Source organism: Rhinatrema bivittatum, chromosome 4 (assembly GCF_901001135.1).
Source record: "Rhinatrema bivittatum chromosome 4, aRhiBiv1.1, whole genome shotgun sequence".
NCBI lineage: Eukaryota > Metazoa > Chordata > Amphibia > Gymnophiona > Rhinatrematidae > Rhinatrema > Rhinatrema bivittatum.
In genome coordinates, this window is record NC_042618.1 from 413,194,732 (window position 1) to 413,218,774 (window position 24,043).

General features: G+C 43.3%; 1 protein-coding gene across 4 annotated transcripts in view; it reads left to right on the plus strand.

Annotated features, from left to right (window-relative positions):
* Window positions 1-2,382: 2,382 nt before the first annotated feature.
* Window positions 2,383-24,043, plus strand: part of QRICH1 (glutamine rich 1) — a 125,549-nt gene continuing 103,888 nt past the window's right edge. For 2 of the 4 annotated variants that reach the window (XM_029601244.1, XM_029601247.1), the window contains exon 1: window positions 2,383-2,601. The gene's annotated coding sequence lies outside the window, so the exon portion shown is untranslated. Of the gene's footprint in view, window positions 2,602-2,861; window positions 3,016-4,344; window positions 4,368-24,043 lie in introns of those variants that run through there. The other 2 variants (XM_029601245.1, XM_029601246.1) reach the window with 2 other exon arrangements.

Consider the following 24,043-nt stretch of genomic DNA (forward strand, 5'->3'; position numbering starts at 1 on the left):
GACTCATCGATTAGAAAGCTTGAAAGATTGTCTCCTTAGAGCTCTCTTTTTTGGTAGACCCAGATCTATTCCACACAGACGTACATCCTGTGACCCCTTTTTTTCACTCTTCACGTGTAAGTTTTTTTGAACAGAGAAACCTTTTACCTTTTGATGGCGGCCAGGAGAAGAAAGATGAGACAAAATAGTAATTGAACTTCTATGCTATGTTTGCACCTCTTCTGCTTAAGAAAAAGGGGTAATATCAGGTAGTTTTGCCACTCTCTTAAATGATCACGGATACCATTTCTTTGCTCATTTCATCCCCAGATCAGAGTATTTAGGTATTGTTTGACGTAAAAATGGTTGAACTACACCAGTTTGAAACCAATCACCTAAGCTTCAACCTTTTGTTATTGTCTCAATCATTTCTCTCATATGTGATTGAGACCAACGTATAGCTCAGAAAAGCAGGTAGACAGATGGAGGGCATGATCTAGTAATTATAGTGATAAATTAGGCACCGAGTTCAAATCGTGCTTAAACCATTGCTGCTTGGTGTGATCTTGGGCAAGGCACTTTTATCTGTTTTATTTAATTTATATTCTGCATTTTGTGTCTCGTCAGTCACTTCCAAGTGGATTGCATTCAATTTTTCCCTGTTCCCACAGGGCTTACAGTTTGTGTGTATCTAAGGCAATGGAGGGTGAAGTGTCTTGCCTAAGATCACAAGGCTTCCCTGCTTTGCAGCCTGCTGTTCTAACCACTCTGCTAAGACTATAAAATTGTTGAAACAGGACCATGATTTTAAGTAATTTAATATGTAGTGCCATATTGGAATTAAAAAAAACATGGGACAAGAACAGAGGGTCTCCGAGGGATAGGCCTAGCATGAGATGTGGATAGGCAAACTGGATGGGCCAAATGGTCTTTAGCGGTCGTGGTCTTCTATCTGTGAATACCTGCAATGGAGCTAGTACCAAATTGTAGCATACCAGGAATACCAAGGGGGCCCTGATGCTTGGACAACACGGGGCTTCCATAAAACCTTGCTCAGACTTGTATACAGGAGCGGAAACTTCACCTTAATTTCATGCTATCATTATAACATGGCGAGGCAATAGTCACCAATTTAAAATCCTCACTCAGCTGGCATAGAGAATGAGTGTCAGAGGTTGCCTCTAGCACTGGGAGCTACTTCTGATTTCTGCTGCCATAATTGCAACAAAGATTGCTGTTCTCATGTGGGTCTTTACAGCCACAAATGCTGTCTATTGCCATGGGCTGCCAGAGACTGAAGAAGCCTAAGGGCCCAATGAAACTAACTTTGTGAAAAAGCAGAATATCAAATCTCCATATTATTTATAAAAGGAATAATCAATAGGCAAAATGGAAATAAAGGACTTGAATTCTAATTGAGTGCTATTACAGTTGGGGTGAGAGAAGAGGAAGTAGTTTGCAAGATAACCCTTTAAAATGCTATGGATTCTGCTGCCATCCTCATTTTCCCACAACATTTCTAAAACTTGATTGACTTTGTTTAGGTTTTCAAATAGTAAAAAACACTTCCAGATTACTCTCACAGCAGCACAAAATAAATCTGTGAGACACTGCCTCCAGAGTTACATATGATGTTACAGTTACAGTTAGGTGACATCTGCATATATCCTAAGGAGATACTCTACAGCTATCAGAGCATTATGGTAGCCTTTTAATGAAGGTTATCATTCTGTTGTGAGATCACACTACATTTATAAGAAAATATCTACCCATCATAGTTTAACTTCATTGCTCTGACAAACAGTACAGATTGCTATAGGTGCAGCTTACAACAGATCCATAGAAAAGAGCAAAAAAAGAAAAGAAACAGATGGCCCAGATTTTGCTGGGCCCTTTTTCATTACGATATTCAGAGAAATGGAAGCATCTATATTCACTATTGTATTTTGTAGGAAACGAAAAAGGGTAACCTGTTAATTTAGATTTTTCCTTAGCCCTGGATTCATTAGAACCCTTTAAAGCCCTAATCACAATTTAAAAAAAAAAATCTGATTGTTGGAGTGAGAGCACTGTACTGCTGCATCAGTAAAGTCTAAACCTAAGAAGCACTCCAGTTGACTAGGGAGAGCTCTTGCTTATTATTATTTTAAGCTTAGGGGGTCTTGTGTAGAAATGAGGTATTCTTAATTTGTGAATGTGATTTTTGAACGTTGCCTCTTCTCGCAGGCAGACTGAAAAGAAAGATCATCTTGCTGAGCTAGTGGCCCCGGGAAGCAAGCCTAGCCCTCCCGCCGCCAGCCATCAAGCTCCAAGTCCTCGGGGTGTGTGTCCCCTTTAAGGCGGGCCGGGGACTGCTCGTCACCATCGCGGGATTTGGGAGATGTGTTCTCGCGAGTGCCAAGCACCGCGCCGCGATTGGCTGAAAGGGGTTGAATGTAAGATGGCGCTCAGGGAGGTCTAAGGCGAAAATAATACATCAGGGGAGAAAAAAATTCCGAAGCTAAGGGAATCCGGCGTGCGATCCTGGAGCTAAGGCCGCCAGCGGCGGGCTAAGGACGCTGTGCAGAGGCGGGGAAGGGAGCAGGAGCCTGGAGTGCACCGTAGCGCCGAGCAGCGGGCGGGGTGAGTGAGCTCCAGCAGCCTGCGCTCGGGCGGGATTTCCGTGATGAGGAGAGGGGAGGGAGAAATCGCAAGCACAGCCTGGGCCTTTGGCTATCCTTCGGCGGGGTGGGGAGAGTTCGTGGTGCTGAGCCGGGATGGGGGCCGGAGACGAGAGAGTCCCTGGGGGCTACGCGCGCGCACACTTTCTCCTCCTCCTACGCGCGCTCCCTGCAGGGGCGGTCTCGCCCGTGTTCTCTGTCTTCCCCTCTCCTTTCCCTCCCCCCCTTCCTGTTTGTTGTTTGGCGCGGGCGTGCGCGCACTAGTGCCGGAGCGGATGAGTGACGGAAAGAGAAGGCGCGCGACGGTGGAATGCATCGCGGAGTAGGGGGCGTTTCGTTGGGGTGCAAGAGAAGAAAAAATGAGGGCGGCTAGAAGGTGGGTGCGCGCGCCCCTGGTGACGGATCTCTGCCTGCAAGCTGGGCTTTCCTTTCCAATATAAGGCCCAGCTAGTTTACGTCCGTAAAGTTGTCTGCGTAGACGGAAACATTTATGTCGCCGGTTTCTTATCTTTGGCTGCTTTGTTTCACCTTCCCTCCTTGGCACCTTGTCCCTGCTGCCCGCCCGCGACGATGTGGGCCGCCATTGTGTTCCGTGGCGCGCGCCCGCTGGCTGACTCTCCGACCCCTGTGGGGCGCGCGCCCGTGCACCTGGGGGCATTGGAAACCACCTTCCGAAAGACGCGAACTCCGAACCGGTTTCGCACTTCCTTTCTCCCCTCGGAAAGCACGCGCCGCGCGCCAGCCTCCCAGCGCCTTGTCCTGCTCCTGCGGTCTGGGAGAGTGCGGAGACCAAGGGCCTAGGCCGTTTCTCCGCTCAGTGCTTTTATTTATTTAGGTTTTTTCCTCCGCCTCAACTAGTGTTTGGAGAGGGGCGCGGTGAATACATATTTTCAGTTACCGTAGCAGAAAAGCTCTGAAATGGTGTAGGAGGAGCCCAAATGATGTCAGCTCCGTGTGAGGGCCTAGGAGAGGTGTCAAGACCCGGTCTGTAGTGAATGAGTGCGGGAGAAGCACAAGGATGACTTTTAATTGTTAGGAACAATGAATGCATTGGTTATGTTTTGGGAATATTATCTGACCTTATAAATATTTCAGCACTAATTTGTGTACCGTTTTGTGACCGAAGCCATAGTTCTGCTGTTCTGATAATGGGGATAATCCGTTCACACTGTAATTTTATTTTATTTGCAGAGAGGTGTAAGAGTGCGAACATGCCCTGCGGGGGTACATGCTGGCCTCCTATTAGCAAAGAAGCTTCCTTGTATGTGTGGTACATATTGCAAACTAATATTTTACTGTATTCCCAAATACCTTTGCCCAAAACGTTTAAGGCTAATAGTAAAGCTTACAGTAAATTATATTGCATGCCCACGTGTTTCATGTTAACACGGACCAGTACTCTTTTTGTATTCTATACTGATTTTGCATAGTGCAGACATTTTACACTAGAAATTGCAGTATGGGCGATTATCAAGTATGTGGTAGAATTAGGCAGATTTGATAAAGTAGTTCCTAGTCTTTTCTGCTTAGGTTGCAACTATAGCACAATCAAAGGATTTATTACATATTCGATTTTTTTTTTTTATAGTTATGCTGGAAATATAGCACTGTTCTACAGAATTTATAGACTGCTGTTCTGTTTTTTTATTGTTCTGATCAAACAAGCACAGTGGTATGATTTCACGTTATATCTGGTTTTGGGATCCACTATTAGGTCCAGAAATACAGGTTTGGGAAACTTGATTTTATACTGATTTTTATAATAAGTGAAAAATGCCCTAGGTCATTGCTAATTTTCATCCATGTTCTATTTCAACTTGTGTACAACTTTTTCTTTCCCAGGAAAATGAAACACACTGCTTCTTTTTAACATTATATAACATTTAGTTACCTCCTTCACCAAAAGGAGACCCAAAGTGGTTTATAACAAGGAAATAAGTACAATAACAGGTATAAAGTATCTAAAAATACATCAACAGAAAAAATGTAACAAAATTCTATTCAATCCAAAAATCCATTTATCCAACCTCTATCTTACTAAGGGATGGGCAGGACTACAACCCATCAAATTATATACCTAATAACATAGGCTCTCACATAAACAAAGAAAGATAAGAAATGTCACACTGGATCAGACAAAAGGTCCATCGAGTCCAGCATCCTGTCTCACAGTGGTCCAATTCAGGTTATAAGGATTCCAAAAAATAGCTCCAGTCCTCCTTGCTCATAATTAGAGATAAGCAGTGGCTTTACCAAGTCTACATGGCTAATAGTGGTTTATGGACTCTTCTTCCAGGAACTTGTCTAGGCTCTTTTTAAACTCAGCTACTTTTAACTGCTTTCACCACATCCTCTTGCAAAAATTCTACAGTTTAATTGTGTGCTGAATGAAAAAACATTCTCCAGTTTGTTTTAAAAGTTCTACCTCTTAGCTTCATGAGTGTCTTCTAGTATATTGGATAGAGTAAATAACTGTTTCCTATTTATCTGTTCTACCCCACTCATGATTTTATAGACTTCTATCTCCTCTCAGGGCTGAATAGCCCTCAGCTGTGAGCTGTCCCATCCCGATATCATTTTGGTCATCCTTCTCTGTACCTTTTCTAGTTCCAATATATCTGTGAAGTAGGGTGACCAAAGCTTCACACAATACTTGAGACTTTATATCTTCTGTTGTATTTTCAATTCCTTTCCTTATAATACCTAACATTCTATTTTCTTTTTTGATTGCCTCTGCACACTGAGCTGAAGCCTTCAAAGTATTGTCCATAGTGTCTCTAAGATACTTTTTCTTAATGGTGACTCCTAATATGAAATCCAGCATTGTTTAGCTATATAGTAACATAGTAAATTATGGCAGATAAAATCCAGAAAGGCCCATCAAGTTTGCCCAGCAGTTGCATCTACCCAAAGTAGATGAAGTTCCCACATGGAACCCAGCCCCCAATGCTGTTGACCCTTTTAGGATTGCAACAGCTGCTGTGTGCAGTTTACCCCATGTCTTCCAGGAAGCACAATGCAGTTATATTGCAGCCACCATGGGATGCAACTGTTGCATGCATAGTGAGTTACTAGGTGCTTCATTATCATTTTCTTGCCACTGGGTGTCCTCTGTTTATCCCATGGTTTTTTTTTAAATCTGTCATCACTTCATCCAATAGGGCATTCCAGTCATCTACCATCCTCTCTGTGGGGAAAAAATGCCTTCCCGATATTGCTCATGAATTTACTGCCTTGGATCTTTGCACTTTAACCCCAAGTTCTACAGCCTCCTTTCCATTGAAAAAGCTTGGCTTCCTAACTTCCTGTAATTTGGATTATTCTTCCCTATATGCATAACGTTGCACATGTAACATTAAATTTCATCTGCCATTTAAATACCCAGTTCAGTCTCACAAAGTCCTTTTGTAGTACTTCACAATTGGCTTGTGGTTTAACTACTTTGAATAATTTGGTCTCATCTGCAAATTTCATAGCCTCAGTCATTGCTCCCTTTTCCATATCATTTATAAATATATTAAAAAGCATTGGTCCCAGTACAGATTCCTCACTATTACCTTTCTCCATTGAGAAAGTGCTGTTTCATATCCTTTAGCCAGTTACCAGTCCACCACAGAACATTGCCTCTTATCCAATGACACTTGTTTCTTATGAGGGACTTTTTCAAATGCCTTCTGAAAATTTAGATACACCATATCAACTGACTTACCCTTTTTAGTGACCCCTTAAAAAAAAAAATCCTAACGGATACGTAAAACAAGACTTCCCTTTGCTAAATCCATGTTGTCTCTGCCCCATTAATCTAAGTCTATCCAAATGGCCATTAATTTTGTTCTTTAGAATAGCTTCTACCATTTTGATCAGTACCGATGTCAAGTTTATTAGTTCGTAGTTTCCCGGATCACCCCAGAACCTTTTTAAAAATGAACGTTATGTTGGCCAACCTCCTATCCTCTGGTATGGTAGCTGATTTGAATGAGAAGTTAGTGATTTACTAGTAAAAAGTCTGCAGTTTCATTTTTTAGTTCTTTCAGAACTCTGACATATATTATCTGGTTACAGTGATTGGTCAGTTTGCTCTATCACATTTTCCCGGTTCACCGTGATTTGCTTCATTTCCTCTGAATCATCATCCTCGAATGTCTGATGTAGGTATTTCCTCTATATCCTCACTCAGTAAAAACTGAAACAAGGAATTCATTTAGTTTTTCTGCTGTGATCTTGTCTTCCCTGAGCACCCCTCTGTCACAGGCTTCTTGCTTTGAATATACTTGAGAATTTTTATTTTCGGGTTTTGTCTGGAAAGTTTCTTTTCAGATTCTTTTGGCCTGCCTTATTCCTTTACATGTAACTTGCTAGTGCTTATGCTTTTTCCTATTTTCTTCATTTGGATCTACATATTCCTTTCCTTTTTTATTTTTTTTATTTTGACCTAGTAGTTTCCCTCTGTTCCTTTGTACTTCCAGCTCAGTCAGATCCAGAGCTATTTATTTAGACATTTTATATACATTCGTTCCATATCAAGATCACAACGATTTACAAAATTAACACATTGAATGAAATGTTCCAATACAAGTTAAACCACTTACTAAAAACATATAACAAATGATACAGGAAAATAATATAACAGCTAATGCGTAATAGCAATCAGTACATTGTAAGTCATGTTTCATTGCATCTGTCCTACATGCTTCTGATCCAAAGAGCTCTCATCATTCTTAGTATTTAAATTCCCTCGCTCTCTCATTACATTTTATTCCTCATGCTTCAAAGTAAAACCCTCGACTTCTTGATACAGTAGTTCTCTTATACTCTGCCATGAGCCTTTGCTTGCAATCACTTGATTTTTCTTTTTATATCTTCCCCTGCCCCAACATACCTGGTCTGTTCATTGTGGTGATAGCCCACAGCCAGGGGCCATACACCGAAACTCCTTCCAAAATACTGAATGTGGCCACCAGGTGTCGCTCTTAAGCATAGACCATGACCCTTTCTCCTCCTCTGCCTGCCAGTCAGCCCTCACCTTCCCCCTCCCAAAACACTGCCTTTACAGCATCCCCAGCTGTCCCAGGGAGTGGAAGACCTCATTCTGGATCGAACCAGGACTTCCAGTGTGGCAGTACACAGCACTTGCCAAAGGCTGGCTCCACACAACATCTCTGACATCTTATAAATGCACATAAATTCAAGCTTTTCATTTTCTCACAAACACTCCCATCTCGCACAAAGAAAACATTGCCAGGTTTGTTGGAAGGGGTGAGCAGGATGGCCAAACAAGAGGGAGAAGAGAGGGCGATGCTGCATTTTTGAGTTGCTGTCTGCAAGTATGAAAAAGAAGGGAGTGGTGAAAGCAACCCTTGCTGGGGGTGATTTTCCTTTTTTTTTTTTTTTTGCCCAGCAGTGGCCCTGCCACTCAACTCCAGCTGCTCACAAAATTGACCACATGATCTCCCCCACACACACACACACACACACGCAGCCTTGGAAATTTGTGGTCATTGTAAAGAACTCCTTTTGGAGTACATTTTTTCCAATCTTGATAGAAAGCTAGAATACATTGCTGTGCTATTTAAATGAATGGTAGAGTAGTTGCTGTTAAAATCATGTTTTGAATTGCCGGGTGTATTTATCATTTTAACATTGTTTTCCATATCAGATATTTTGGAGTTTGTCAGTAGAGACAATTTGCTATTTATTTTTTTCTTTCCCTTATTCTCACCCATCATATTTGATTCTTATCCTACCTTCCCTTGGCAGCATGTCTGTGGCTCTGGGAATTCTTGCCAGTTCAAGAGCTGGAGGTTGTGCCTCTGAGGTGCATTTTCCATATACTTTGTTGACTGGCAGTAGTGTTGCTAGATCTGACTTACAAAATTGTGTGGGAGCTTCAAAATTATTTTGCGAAAAATCATTACATGCTGCTTTGGTTTCTATCTCAGGGCCAGAGTTGCTTTGTCCTTTTTGGTTTCTGTCCGACAGGGGTGGGAAGAGGAGATTCCCCCTCCCTCGTTAATGCGCTATTTTTTTTTTTATCATAGTAAAAAAAGAAAATTATCCATTTTATTTATTTTTATTTATATTCTGCTTTTAACCACTTCAAAGCGGATTACGTTCAGAAATTGTACGGTAGGTATTTTCCTGTCCCTGGAGGCCTCAACCTATTTAAACCTGAGGCAATGGAGGGTGAAGTTACTTGCACAAGGAGTGACAGGGATTTGATCCCTGGTTTCTCGGGTTCATAGCCCACTACTCTAACCACTCGACTACTCCACTCCATTTTATTTCTAAGTGGAAAGAAATTTTTTTGCAGGGGGTGTCTGCATCATGCATGAATCAGAGTAACTGGTAGAGGGAGGGATACAATTTACCCTGAATGTTCCTAGGGTTAATTGTGCACAGCTCCAGCCATTTGCCCTCTTGTTGTATGGAAAGATGGAAGGAGCAGCCCAATCCTACTGCAAGGGAATGGAGAACACTTTTCTAGAGGGATTTCCTCTGGGGAGAATAAGCAGAATATGCATTTTGGTTGTAACTTCTGAAGCTCAGTCACATCAACCACTGCTGCAGATTGCAAAGAGATCAAGATTGTAAGCTCCATAGTAAAGGGTCTCTCTCCTTTGTTCTACACCAGCTGTGATCCCTTTTGGCTTGCTGGTTACTATCCCAGACCATTTAGAAGTTTTATTTTTTTCCCCTTTGCGTTGTGAATGCTTATTTCCAGTTTGAATGAGATAACACTTTATTTCCCTTTTTGGCAGGCAGGGTCAGAAGGGTTGGAGCTGGCAGTTTTATCCTGCTTCTCTGGGCTTTCAAGTCAGTTGAAACCAAGGTTGCAAACTGGCACCATGAGCCTTCATTTTCAACCATTTGGGGATTTTTTTCCTCTTCCCAACTTACCGTATTTTTTGCTCCATAAGACGCACCTAGGATTCAGAGGGGGGAAATTTAAAAAAAAAAAGGTGTGCTAAACCGGCTCTGTTCCTGGGCGTCTGTGCGTCTTATGGAGCAAATTAGGGGTGTGCATACAATTTTTTTTTTTTTTTGTCCCTATTTTGTTTTCGGGTCTGGGGAGGTGCCATTTCAGTCCACTCCCCAGGTCAGAAAACTTTTATCATTCTCTTTGGGGGGAAAAAAACCCCCAAACCCCACCCCCAACCCTTTAAATTTAATTACAAACCCCCCCCCCCAAGACTTGCCAAACGTCCCTGGTGGTCCAGTGGGGGTCCAGGAGTGATCTCCTGCTCTTGGGCCGTCGGCTGCCAGTAATCAAAATGGCGCCGGTGACCCTTTGCCCTTACTATGTCACAGGGGCTCCTACCATGTGATAGGGGCTGACCAATGGCACCGGTAGCCCCTGTGGCATAGTAAGGGCAAAGGGTCACCGGCGCCATTTTGATTACTGGCAGCAGACTGCCCAAGAGCAGGAGATCACTCCTGGACCCCCGCTGGACCACCAGGGACGTTTGGCAAGTCTTGGGGTGGGGGGTTGTAGTTTATTATTTTTTATATTTGCTCCATAAGACACACAGACATATCCCCCCCCCCTGCTTTTGGGGGGAAAAATGCGTCTTATGGAGCGAAAAATATGGTACTTTAGTCTAGTGATTGTAGTGATGGTTCTTCACTGGGGGCCATGTATATTTCCTAAATCAGCAACTAGGTGTTGCCACTGCACAGTGAGTATGGCTCTTGCCCTGGGGCTGTGAGAACTGTCTCCATAGAATTCCTAATCCCTACCAACCCAGGGAGTGGAAGACCTGAGCTGGGAAGTGGATCTGTATCTCTCTGCATGGCAATGCACAGCATTGTAAGAAAGCCACCAGTCCACTCCTTTTTGGTTTATTTGCAATCTGTGTTTCCTTGGTTCCTGAATTAGTTCCTACCCCTCAATATCTCGTTGTAAACTTTCCCCTGTTTTACAGTCTATGGAGTTTACAATCTTTCTAGCTCAGGGCTGTGTGTGTATCTGACTTAACTTCCTGTCATTGCAGCAGGAATTAGAAAGTAACTGGTTCAGCTTGCTGGGTGGGAGGGAAATTTTGACTGACTTCCTCCCAAACCTCACCCTTTCTCCTTTTCCTCCTGCCCATAACCCCTTCATTTTCTGTCGATAAAGCAGGCCTGAATTAGCCATTGTATATGGATGACACCAAATAAACCTTTCTTAGCTTGAAAAGCTACTGAATTCCTGCTCGGGTGTTGCTTTGAGCGCCTTCAGTTTTGTTTTGTTTTTTTTCTTCTAGGTGCCAGCATAGACGTGTATCTCTCTATTTCTCTTTTTCTATGAAAAGTTTTCCTAATTTTCTTTAAAGATGCCGCTCTGCTTCAGCAGCCCCCAAAACAGCACTTTTCAGTGCTACTTTAAAAAAAAGTTTTTTTCTTCAGTATGTCTGGAAGTAAAAAGGCCACAATCAGTGGATTCAAGGACTGTGTTTGTGTAAGGAAAGAGATTGAGGAGAAGAAAATAATTCAGGAATCAAGGAAAACCCAGACTTGCAAAGAAAAGAAAAATAGGTGGACTGTTGGTCTGCCTCACTGGGAATGAAGTTGAGCAAGAGCTCCTCCAAAATATCTCCCCTATCAGTAGAACAGGCCAGATCCTCAGGATCAAGTAAGCAATATGCATCGAAGACGAAGAAGCACTATTCTGCAGAGCCACCAGAGTCTTGGATGCATCAACGCATGTTGTGTTGCATAAATCCTCAACATATTTGACATAGTGGACCCTAGAAGGTGGAATGTATTCTCAACACCTTTACCATCAGGGCAGGTGGCTCTATCGTTGATGCATTGTGATGCAATGTTTCCCTGCACAGAAGTTTGACAGGGGCAGGATGAGGTATAACAATCTCATCACTACTGTCTCCAGTACAATCTATTCTAATTCAGCTGTATGTCTTATCTTTCGCCAAAGTCGCTACACCCATATAAACCTCTCTTCTGAAGACGCACTGAATTGGCTTCCTATCTGCTCCTGCATACATTTCAAGCTCCTCTTTTTCACCTACAAATGCTTTCACTCTGCAACACCTCACTACCTCTCTTCTCATCTCTTTCTCTCACCCCTCCTTGTGCATTCCGCTTATCAGACAAGTCAGCTTGGAGAAGAGATGGCAGAGGAGAGAGATGATAGAGATCTACAGAATCATGAAAGGGTTTGAACTGGTAACTGTGAAAATGGTTATTTACTCTTTTGGATAATACAAGGACTAGAGAGCACTCCATGAAGTTAGAAAGTAGCACATCTAAAACAAATCAGAGAAAATTCTTTCACTCAATGCACAATTAAGCTCTGGAGTTCATTGCCAGATAATGTAGTTGTCAGCTAGTGAGGCTGGGTTTAAAAATGTTTGGATAAGTTCCTGGAGGAGAAGTCCATAAACTGCTATTAATAGGGAATAGCCACTGCTTGTTGCTGGCATTAGTAGCATGGGATCTATTTAATGTTTGGGTACTTGCCAGATACTTATGATTTGGATTTGCCACTGTTGGAGGCAGGATACTGGGCTTGATGGACCCTTGGTCTGACCCATCATAAGACATATATGTTCTTATCTGTGCCTTTCTCCTCTACTGCCAATCCCTGACTCTGTGCTTTCCATCTAACTACACCGTATGTTTGGAATAGTCTTCCTGAACTGGTTCATCATGCTCCCTTTCTTGCTGTGTTTAAATCCCATCTAGACCCTCCTTTTTGAGGCTGCTTTTAAATCTTAGGTCTGTCTGCTTGTAGCCTCATTAACTAACATTTTTTCTTTTTTAACCATTGTCTTACTTTATGAAATGCCTCAAGTTTCTTGTCCTGTATGTTTGTCTCAAATTTAAGCTTTGTTGAGCTGGGACTCTCTCTTTAGTGTGTGTGTTTAGTGCTGCAGATGTCGTGTAGTGCTATAGAAATGTTTAGTTGTAGACCTTACTTCAATAAAATTAATGAAACAGGCTATTCCTAGAGACTCCAAGGACTGTTTGTTCTCTGGTATTACTCGCATCCAGTTGGCTTCCAATTCAGATTTTGTTGATCCCAGAAGATGTGCATGTTTCTATTCTGGTATCAGAAGAGGATGTTACCCTTTTAACATGGCATGGGCAGTGTATGTCAGCTCCTTGACCAGTTGGCGGAGCTGCTGAAAGATTTCTTAACCTGATGGCTAAGGATAAGGAGGGTAGCTTCCAACCTCTCCTTTCCAGAATATTAGATTTACTCTCATGAGGAGTCCCAGTATTCCTGATTAGGGTGGTTACTCCCATCAGAACCCCCAAATGGTAGTTCTGGTTCAAAAAATGTGCTTGCAGCAGAGACCAGCCAGTTAGCGGATGTCCTCCAAGAGTATTCCCCTCTGAGAAGACCAAGGACCTACATTTGGGTCCAGATCAGTGGTACCATTCCTCTTGGCTTTGAAAAGGGATTGATGGGGGATCCCTTCCAACCCTCTTTTGGACCCTCCAGAACATTGTCTCCACTAGAATACCTTTTTTACTTCAGATTTCTGGACATGCTGGGAAAAGAACTTGGTGTTAATGTGCATAGGGACAAAGATTGTTGCACAAACATCCTTTGGGGTTTAGAATAGTATGATTACTCCACCAATAAATTATGGTGGCATCAGCTCTTAATAGAGCATAGATATACTCTAATATCCCACCAGGGAAGGATTCCAGACTACTGGACAACATTTGGCAAAAAAAGGTTTCCAAAGCTGTATACTTAATGCACAAATCTCTGCTCACCAATTCTACATGTCTCATTACTTAAATTAGTGTATATACAATTTTCTTCCACCTGGTGAAGGTGGAGATACTCTACTGCATTTAAGAGTAGCTAAGGGTATGCATTTGCTGTCTTCTTCAATCCATCTACAAAGCTTTTGATTCTATGGCTTGCACCTTGACAGTATCTATTGGAGCTTACTGTATGGCTTGGTTGAGAGTCGTTAGCCTGTGTGATGGTGTCCCATGCCTAGGGGGATCACCTTTTTAGAGAAAAGCTTAGAGAAACAGTTGCTCAATTAAAGATTAGAGAATATGGCAGTCCAGCCCCTTTCTTTGGGAAAGAACAGCAATCTTCTGCAAGGCGCCCTTAACTGTGCTTTTAAAAGACCATATTTCCAGAGATAACTGATTCTGATTGCTGCCTCTACTTTTGCAACAGCTTCTGGCTTACACTTGACAGCATGAGCATCATCAATCAAAAACAACAAAAGTCTAGTCAGACTGGACCACGTTCTTGACATCTTTCATACCCAGCACCCATCCTCAACAGTAGGGGGGAGAATCCAGCACTACCTGGAGGAGTGGTGCAAGATCACCAAAGATCACTGGGTTGTCAATATTGTGGAGTCTGGATACCACTTGCCTTTCTTCCGGCTTCACATGCTTCCTCATTGCTTAGCCTTCAATCCGGATCTGTCTCATTCGATGCAGCTCTGCCTAGAAGTGGAGTTGCTCCTTGAACAACAGGCAATAGAACCCATTCTACCCCATCACCATGGCCAGGGATTCTATTCACGATACTTTCTTTATCTCCAAGAAATCTGGGGGACCAAGGCCCATCCTGGATTTAAGAAGCCTGAGCAAGTATATTCTCTGAGAGAAATTTAGAATGAATTCCCGCCACACAATTCTCCTCCTTCATCCAGAAGTGGATGTGTGCTTTGGATCTAAAGGATGCTTACATGCATCTTCCCATTCATCCCTTCCTACTAGCATAACTTGTGATTTATGGTAAACTTGCCATTCTCCGAGGACAAGCAGTATGGTAGTCCTCACACACAGATATCATCCGATGGTGCCTGGCACAGAACTTTTGTTCTCGAAGATTCTAGAGCTTTCAGCATGCTCTACTGAGCATGTGCAGCTGTAGCTACCTCCGTGCTCCCTAGGCAGAGCCCTCTTTTTTTTCTGCGGAGCTGTGTGGTCACAGTTTTAGCTTATCTCTCTCCCTCACAGCTACTGCTGTGACAATTCTGGAGCTGCAGCAACTGTTTTTTTTCTAACAGGTCTTTTTCTTTTTTACTTTTATATCTTACAGTATTTTTGTTTTTCTTTTTCTCCTATTTCAAGCTCCTCTGCTGGCTTGCATGGTGGGCCTAGTACATTGTGCAGCCTGGCAGAAGTGGTTCTCTTCTCTTTAATAAATAATGTATCTGTAGCTTATTTGTATTTCCTTTCCTTTAATTTGTCTGTTTTGTGCCTTAGGTGCCTCGTGGAACTAGCAGTGTGCAGTCTGTGTTCCAAGTAGGTCTCTGGCCAGGGGACTTGCCTGAGTTCCCACACAGGCAGGAGTTCTAGCAAATTTCTTCTGACTGCTGGGCATTGACGGAGGCTCAGACAGTGAAGGAGTCCAGGATCAGACCATTCCCCTAGGGTTAGTCTCCATGAGCCTCAAGTTAATATTCACCTCTGGAACCCTGGATGACATAGCCTTCCCTCCTGCTTGTCAGCTTGCTCTTGCAATGCATTGGGAGAGAAGGTGAGCATGAGTCTGGGCATTCAGCTTTGCTGCTGCACCATTGGTGCCTGCCCGTAATCAGTTGCAGGTGCAGGTCCATGCCAGAGCATCATAGACGCTTTAGCACTGAGCGCCATGGATGCATGCGATGCTATAGAAACCTATCGAGTGCTCTTGATGCTGTCAGCGCCGTGGGTGTCACCAAGTGCCAGGAACACTCTCAACACTGGTGAGCATCATGGATGCCATTCACATTGAGTGCTGTCAGCTCCCTTGATGCCGTCGCTCACCATGAATATCCTCAAGCTCTTAAGCGCCATGGGCATTGTGGATGTCCTCAATGCCGTCAAGCAACATGGACCCCATCGAGGACCATGGATGCTGTCAATGCCATCAAGTATCATAGCATACTTGACATGGTTTAGCACTATGGTCATCGTAGTGCACCATGGACACCATTGAGCACTGGGAGCACCATAAAGCATCGTTGATGCTGTGAGTTCTGTCTGTGCCATGGACTCCATTGAGCACCATCTAGGCTGTCGGGGCACCACTGTCATAGTCAAGTACTGTGAATACTACTGCCTAAATGGGAGGCAGTGGAAATGGTTAACGGTGGGCATTGTCTAGACCTCAGAGGACTATCGGGTGGGGCCATGGATGCCATCTATCACCCTCGTGTCTGGCATCATGGGTGCTATGTGGCATAGTTGGGGATGGCACCACCACACACTTCTTCACAGTTCAGTCTCGCACAATGCATTGCCACTAATACCGTCAGTTTTATGTCTGGTCCAGGCTGTGCATGAAGCTTTGCCCATGGGCGCTTTGATATCTCGTTCATACATGCCACCATTGGCATTTTGTAGCCACTTCATTGGGTGCATGGCACTGCAGTTGCAGGCTGACGCAGAGGCACAACTGTTTCTTGGTGCCCTCCAGGGTGTGTGTTTTTCCTCTTGGAAGTCGTCACAGGCTTTTGCACAGCAGTTGCCAAAGCACTGGGATGTCGTGAGAATGCACTCCTACTCACTCCGCATTTTGGGTGGATACCCCCCCCACCATGGGGAGGGGCCAGGCCTTTACAGGCCCCCCTCCCATATTGGCTTGTGCTTAGGTTACTCTTCATGTGGAAGCCTCCAGGGCACAATTCATTGGAGGTTTATTGCTCTGGCCAGTGACTCCATCTTCATGAATCGGTCCCCTTGTAGGTCCCGTGGGAACTGAGGGGGCGAAAAGCAGTGGGTGGGGGGAGGTCATCTGGACCATTTTCATTGTTATCTCTCTGCCTGGTTACTATGGTGGCTGTAGTATCAATCTAGGTGGCTACCAGTGACTGGTTATGTCATCAATGGAACCTGTGGTTGATGATTGTGCCCCATTTTCCTATGGAGAGTAAGGGGTATCTTGTGTGTCTGACTCGTTTACTGTTGCATTCTATCTCCCCTTTGGGAATGGGAGATTTAGCTATTGGTTTTCTAGAAGTGACCTTAATAGATTCCCGCTCAGCGCCTTATTTTTCTGCTCTGGGAAGTGGTTGTTTTCACGTCCCACTCTGAGTGTGCTTGCATTTATGTGGCAGCCGTGCTCTATTTCTTACTGGATCTGAGAGCTGTCAGACAGGAGTACTCACTCCACTGTTACACTGCTGTGAGTAAAGATGCTTTGTGGCAGGCAGGGATCTGTCCCAGATTCGGGGGTCCCTGCAATGTAGGATTTCCATTTCTTGGAAACCCACTCTCCTGCAACAGATGATGATTTCTCCTGCATGGGAGGCTTACCTTTTTTGATGCCTGCTGGGCACAGTATCCATGTTCACTTTTGTAACTGCTCTTGCCCATCAGTGTATCGTCTAAGTCAGGGGTGGGCACTTCCGGTCCTCGAGGGCCACAAACCAGTCTGGTTTTCAGGATATCCCTAATGAATATGCATGAGAGAGATTTGCATGCACTCTGCCTCAGTTGTATGCAAATCTGTCATGCATATTCATTAGGGATATCCTGAAAACCAGACTGGTTTGTGGCCCTCGAGGACCGGAAGTGCCCACCCCTGGTCTAAGTGGTATTTTTTCTCTGAGAAGAGGGTTCTATCCTCTGCAACCCAAAGGGCGTGTGTACCTTCAGGCAACTCACCATATACATGGTTGTATGTATCAGGGGATGGGGGATCTCACAAAAGAGACCCCGCATCTTTGTTGCAATCACTTAAGGGTTGTCATTGCCTCTTTTTGGGGGTAACTTGTCAGTGGGAACATTCATACACTGAAAAGGTGTTCCTTGTCCATGCAGATGTTCTTTCCATTTTGTGTGCCATGAGGTTATCAGATGGAAAAATGTTATCTTGGGCAATAGGGTATTTATTACCTATCCCCCGGTTGGTGAGTAGTCCGTTCTGCTAGTCAGACTGAACCTGATCTGGTACCCTCAGGGTTCCCAGATCAATGAAGAAGTCTGGTTTCTATAAGAACTGGCTTTTATAGCATTTCTGTTTTTGTGCTCTCAGCGAGGTTTCTGGACTTAATCCTCAATGTTCTCACTCTTGTCTCTCAGTATACCTTGCTCCTTTCTATTGAGAGGAGATATGCCCTCTGGGCTGAGTCAGCCACAGTAGCAACTCCCTGACTGGGATCAGCAGAAGGTTAGTATAGTTGGGATATGCCCAGCACTGATTTCTATAGCCTAGAGGTTATTTCTTTAACCTGAAACCCCAAGATCTGTCTGCCTCCTTGTATTCTTTGCTGCTTCTGACTTTGCGTAGATATGCCAAAGGAGAAGCCATGGTATGATTTGGTATATAATTTCAGGGGCAGGTACATCAACCTTTCCCTGTTGACTTTTCATGCTTTCATTGGCCTTTTTGCCTGGGCTTCCTGCCAGGTGGATGGATCTGCTTTGTCATGGTAGTGTCAAGCCTGGGTGACCTTCAATTGCAGCTCCCCATCTGTACTCAGGGTCTTGGCATGGTGCTCCCATTAAACGGGGTAGCCCTTTCATGTCATGGCACACTTCTTTTCACCATCTGACCTGGGAGGTCATTCAGCAGAGGGGTTTCCCTCAGACCCAAATGCTTTTTGCTGCTGCTTCTTTCAAACCCGGGCAATCTGTTCCTCCTCTTCTCCTTCAGATACTAGTGGACCACAGTTTTTTTTCTGGAGGACTCTCTAACCCCAGTTTGTCCTGTAACATCAAAGAAAATCTATGCAATCTTTGTCCAAGTGTTCTTTCTCTTGGCTGAAGATTTGTGCCCTTTCGTCTCACTGGTGCTTGTCAGAGTTAGCAGTATGAAATCTGACTGAATTACGTTTTGTGCAGCAGAGGGCTTCTCGGCATGAGTTTGCATTGCACCCCTGTCTTAAGAGTGTATGCTGCACATTGGGGTTTTTGTCTGTCTGTCCTATGGGTCTCTTTGAGGTGTAGAATTCAATTTTTTTTTCCCTCCTACAGTCCATTATAGGTCGGCTGCCTCCACAAAATAATAGGGGGAAAGTTGGTGCCTTCCGCACTATGGGGTTGCCCCACTTTATTTTCTTGTTTCCGGGTAGCCTGTAGCTTAGGATTCACCCATGTGGGAGGACTGTTATCCTTTTTGTTCTTGGAGAAAGCAGAGTTGCTTACCTGTAACAGGTGTTCTCTGAGAACAGCAAGATGGCAGTCCTCAGAATTCTCTCCCACCTCCCCTGGGAGTTGGTGTCTTCATATAATAATGGGAGATTTTGCTATTAGATTTCAATTACTCCAATATTGACTGACTGGGTAAATGTAACATCAGGACATACTAGAGATAAAGTTCCTGGATGGAATAAATGACTGCTTTGTGAAGCAGTTGGTTCAGGAACCGGTGAGAGAAGGAGCTATTTTAGATCTAATTCTTAGTGGAACGCAGGATTTGGTGCGAGAAGTGACAGTAGTGGACACGCCTGGCAATAATGATCAAATTTAAACTAATGACCGGAAGGGGGGGCAATATGTAAATCTACAGGTCAAACACAAAACTTTCAAAAGGGAAACTTTAAAATGAGGAAAATAGGAAAAAACTGAAAAGTGTAGCTGCAAAGGCGAAAAGTGTACAACAGGCATGGGCATTGTTTAAAAATACCATCTTAGAAGGGTAGTCCAGAAATATTTCATGCATTATGATGGAAGGAAGGCCAAATGATTACTGGCATGGTTAAAAGGCGAGGTGACAGACTATTTTTGGCAGAAAAATCTCAGAGGATCGATCACATGATATGATGAGCCAGGGAAGACATGCTTTCCTAAGCTCTGGGTGCCTTCTTCCTCCATCCAATTTCATCTGGATGAATTTAGCTTGCAGACATCTCAGTTCTTATGGGTGTGACACCTCTGGTATATGAACAAATTTATTAAGTATCTAAGGGTCATATCCACCTGTTTAGCGAGGAGAGAGAGAGAAAAACTATGCACATCAGAGGTAAAAATGATTGCTGTAAAAGATACTACTACTACAGCCTTAACTTTCAAATGATGCCACTGTTTTGGAACTGAGAGCGGTGATTTTAGCAGTTTGATTTTAAGTTTGAGGAACCTTTGGCACAAATCATTGTTGTTAAATTGGATGATATTGAATTCAATACTCGTTTTGACATGGTAGAAGTCCAGGAGGGAGTTGTAGAAGATGACATGCTAGCCCTGTCTGCAAAACTTGATAACCTTGGAAAAACTAGTGGGAGTTCAGGACACAAAAATCGAAGATTTGGAAAACAGGGCATGGCGTTCTAACCTGCATTTTGTCGGCTCCGCGGAGAATATCACAGATGCGAAAATAATGGAGATACTAGAGCAGTGGCTGCCAGCGGAATGCACACAACTGCTTGGGACCAGAACAAACCACATGTAGTTTTTGCCAAGATATTGAATTTCGCACACAAAGCTCTTTTATTGTAAGCTTACAATAAAAAGGAGCTACTATATCAGAATCAAAAGGTTATAATTTTTCAAGATTTTTCGCAGAGGTTTTCAATACAAAGGGAGAGAGTTTGCGCTGGTTTGCTCAGAGCTGATAAAACCTCAAATTTGCTTTGCGTCATTGTAACCAGTCAAGCTTAAAATATGGTACAATAATAGATCTCAGTTCGAATCGGTAACAGCGGCTAAGGAGTACTTACTATTGCTGCCATGTTTTGCGTAGTTGAGTGCTTGTCTTGCAGTGTTTATTCACTCTGTTCCGAGTTACATTAATTGAATGAGGCATGGGCAATGAACAGCCATACTAGAGCATAAGTAAAGTTTAAAAAAAAAATGGATGGCTTATAAAAGACATCGGTAATATGTTTTAAGAGATAACAGTAATGTAGCAGCCATTTTTACATATGAGGAACCTTCCATAAATCACTGCAAAATTGAGAGATTTGCCATTTAGAATATTCTTGCTACTTAAAAAGTTGACTGTGAGCACATGTGGTTCTGCAGTGATTACAGGATTGATAATGACGATAGTGTTTAGAATTCACCAGTTGAATTTCTCTATTTTGATCCCAATACAGCATTATAAAAGCTATTTGTAATCAATCTTTATTTTCTGGTCACACACTGGGAAATGTTTTCATGCAGAGGCTGGGTAGGGGTTATTTGTAAAGTGATATTTTAAACAGGAAAAACCTAGTAGTCATGGGTGGGGAGAGGCACCCAAACACAACTGATTCCAGTTCTCTGTTAGAGACACATTTTTATTAGGAATAATTGGGGGAGGGGGGGCAGAGCTCAGGGTAAGAAATGGGTGAGTAATTGGGGAGAAGAGGAATTGGGGAAGGGGAGAGAGAAGGGGTGGATGGATAGGCTGTCATGGGGTTGGATGATAGCTTGGGGGAGATATGAGCCGTGTCTGTTATGGAGAGGAAGTGAATGTGGAATGATTCCATATTGGGGATCTAAGAAAGTTTGAATGAAGAAGTCTGGTTTAGATAGAAACAGGGAAGTCAGCAGGTTACATGTTGAATACTTCCAAGTGGAGAAGTTTTTGGCCTTGGTAGGATGGGGAGTTCTCTTAAATTTGTGACTTGGAATGTGGCTGGAATGGATACTCCGATTTAAAAAGAGAAAAAGAATAGACTAAAAGGTACGGTCATGTTTTTTGCAGGAAACTCATATATCCGAAGGAGAACATCTTAAATTAAAGAAAAGGTATTAATCACGTACTGTCAGCAAAAGGTTCATCCAGTAGTCGGGGGTGAGAGGGGGGTAGCAATTCTAATGCATAAATCGGTCTCATTTGAATGACAAAAATTCATTATTGATCCTAAAGGTCGGTATATTATTCTGGGGATATTGTTTGGTAAACGTATGATTTTATCCTCAGTATATGGGCTGAATTCTTATGATCATAGTTTTTTCACAGAAGTCACATCTGATATCTCTTTGCAAGGTACCTGAGATATTGGGGGAGGGGGGGATCCTACTTTAGATCGCCAAGCTAATAGTACTGTATGTCCAATGGGGATTTCTAAAGGAGTTTCATTTCTTTGTAACACATTGAAGTTAATGGTTATCTGAAGGATTCTTTATTTTTTTTTTTATTTACATTTTTATTGGCACAAGTAATATAAACATTCCAATAACCTTGAACAACAATGTAATTTGAAACAATTTACAATCAACTTTGAACATCGTACAGTAGTGCCTAATGCTATTTCCGTGTCCCCATTTTCCCACCCCTCCCCTCATGCCCTCTATATAGATTGACTCCAAATTTTAGGCGTATGATATCTTGTCACATCTATGAGGTGTAGACTCCCTCCCCCCCCCCCCCCCCCCCGCACATCTCTTGACCCATCTTATCCCTCCATTACCTTCCTCAGGGGCCCTAGTATAATTAAGGTCTATATTCCCCAGCAGAGCTATCCTGCCTGTTTTCAAAAACCACTGTCTTCCTAGTAAACCTTATACCAAAGGAGAAAAGGTTCTCAAACAACACATGCTTCGCCATCGTATCCTGTTGCTGGGCTTTAAGATAGTACCAGTAATGCATTTGCCAAAGTCTATGTGAAACCGAAGTAACTGTGGGCAGCCAATCTTTTTTCCAATGTGCCGCCAGCTCCTGCCAGGCCGCACTGAGAACTTGATGTATTAAAGTCAGCTTTGTCACTGCCCATGTGCCCGGATAGGTGGATAACAAATCTCCGGACGTAAGAATATATTAACGTTCAGCATCTGAAAAATCATGGTCTGAATCCGTTGTCAATAGGACACCAGCTTAGGACAGGTCCACCAGATATGAAGAAAGGTACCCACTTATCCGCATTGCCTCCAACAATACTTCCCCTGGGTAGGGTAGATTTTATGTAGTTTAGAGGGGGTTAGATACCATCTAGACAGCAATTTGTAATTGGTTTCCATAAGGTTTGCAGAAATAGAACGTTGGGTAATATATCCGAAGCATTGTTTCCATTGTTTCTCAGTCCATTGTAGAGTTAAGTCCTGTTCCCATTCTCGCTGGTACCTAGCCACAGCTGTCGGCGAGCCCATCAACCACACATATATATTGGAGATAAGACCTTTCGCAACAGTATAAGTACAACACAAAGTTTCAAACTCCGTTTTCCGCCGAAACATGTCATCTGTGTTGTGTAAGTCTAGAAAGCAATGCCACAATTGTAAATAATAGTATTCCGTATCCGGTAGTCCATACAGGCGCTGTAGTTCCTCGAAGGGGATGATACGTTGCTCATGTATTAACTGACCATAATGCCATATCCCCCATCTGCTCCACCGATCATGATGGCCCCCCCCCCCCCCCAATGGGGCACCCAGCATTTATTTTTATACAAACCAATGGGTAACAAAGGTGTAACCAAACTTGACCCGGATAATAACAATCAACATTTCTGCCATAACCGCATTGTAACTTGCGTGAAAGGGTTATCCGGGACCTGTTCAATAGTTTTCCATAGCAGTCCCCATATTCTGTGTTGCAGGGGCTCCCCATTACCAGAAGCTTGCTCAATCAGTGCCCATTGCTTCAACTGTTGTCCCCCTGTCCACTCAGGAATAACCCGCAGCTGGACTGCATGATAGTACTGGGTGAAGTTTGGAACCGCTAACCCCCTGTCCTTCTCCCGAGCTTTATGTAAAACCTGTCTGGTGAGGCAAGGCGGCCTCATGTGCCAAATAAAGTGAAATATCTTAGCATGTAAGCGTTTCAAAAATTTAGTTGGTATGTCTATCGGCAATGTCTGAAAAAGGTACAGCCACCTCGGCAACACATTCATTTTGATAGTGGCCACTCTCCCCACCCATTATAGCATGTAGGGACCCCAGATCTCTAGGTCTCTAGTTAGTATTCATCAAAGGGATATAATTTAAAGCGAACAGATGCCGCCAATCTGCGGCATCTGTTTTAATCCACATGTAGCCCACTTAAAAGGGAAATGATCCTGGATACCAGATTTCTGAACTTCAGTAAGGGTGATGTTCAGAATCTCCGTTTTTGTCATATTAATCTTAAACCTTGAGATGGAACTAAAGCGGTCCATTTCCCGCACCAAAATTGGCAGCGTCTGCTGGGGATGTGCAGTCAAAAACAGGATATCGTCTGTGAACAATGATATTTTATATTGAGCGTCTCCGCTGACGATTCCTTTACTATCCCCATGCTGTCTGATCATAGCCACAAATGGTTCCATAAACAGAGCAAATAGCAGTGGAGAGAGAGGGCACCCCTGTCGAGTACCCCTTTCCATATCAAAAGTGGAGGAGTATGAACCATTAACTTTTATACATGCCTTTGGGGAAGAATATATTGCCGCAATCCATGTTCTGAAATTATCCCCCAATCCCACCTTTTTCAATACTCTAAACAGAAAATCCCAATTTACCCTATCAAATGCTTTCTTGGCATCCACCGCTATTAATACTGATGGTGTTTTATGCGCTCGTGCGGTCCCTATTAAGTTAACTACTTTCCTAATATTATCCCCAGCTTGTCTGCCTGGTATAAACCC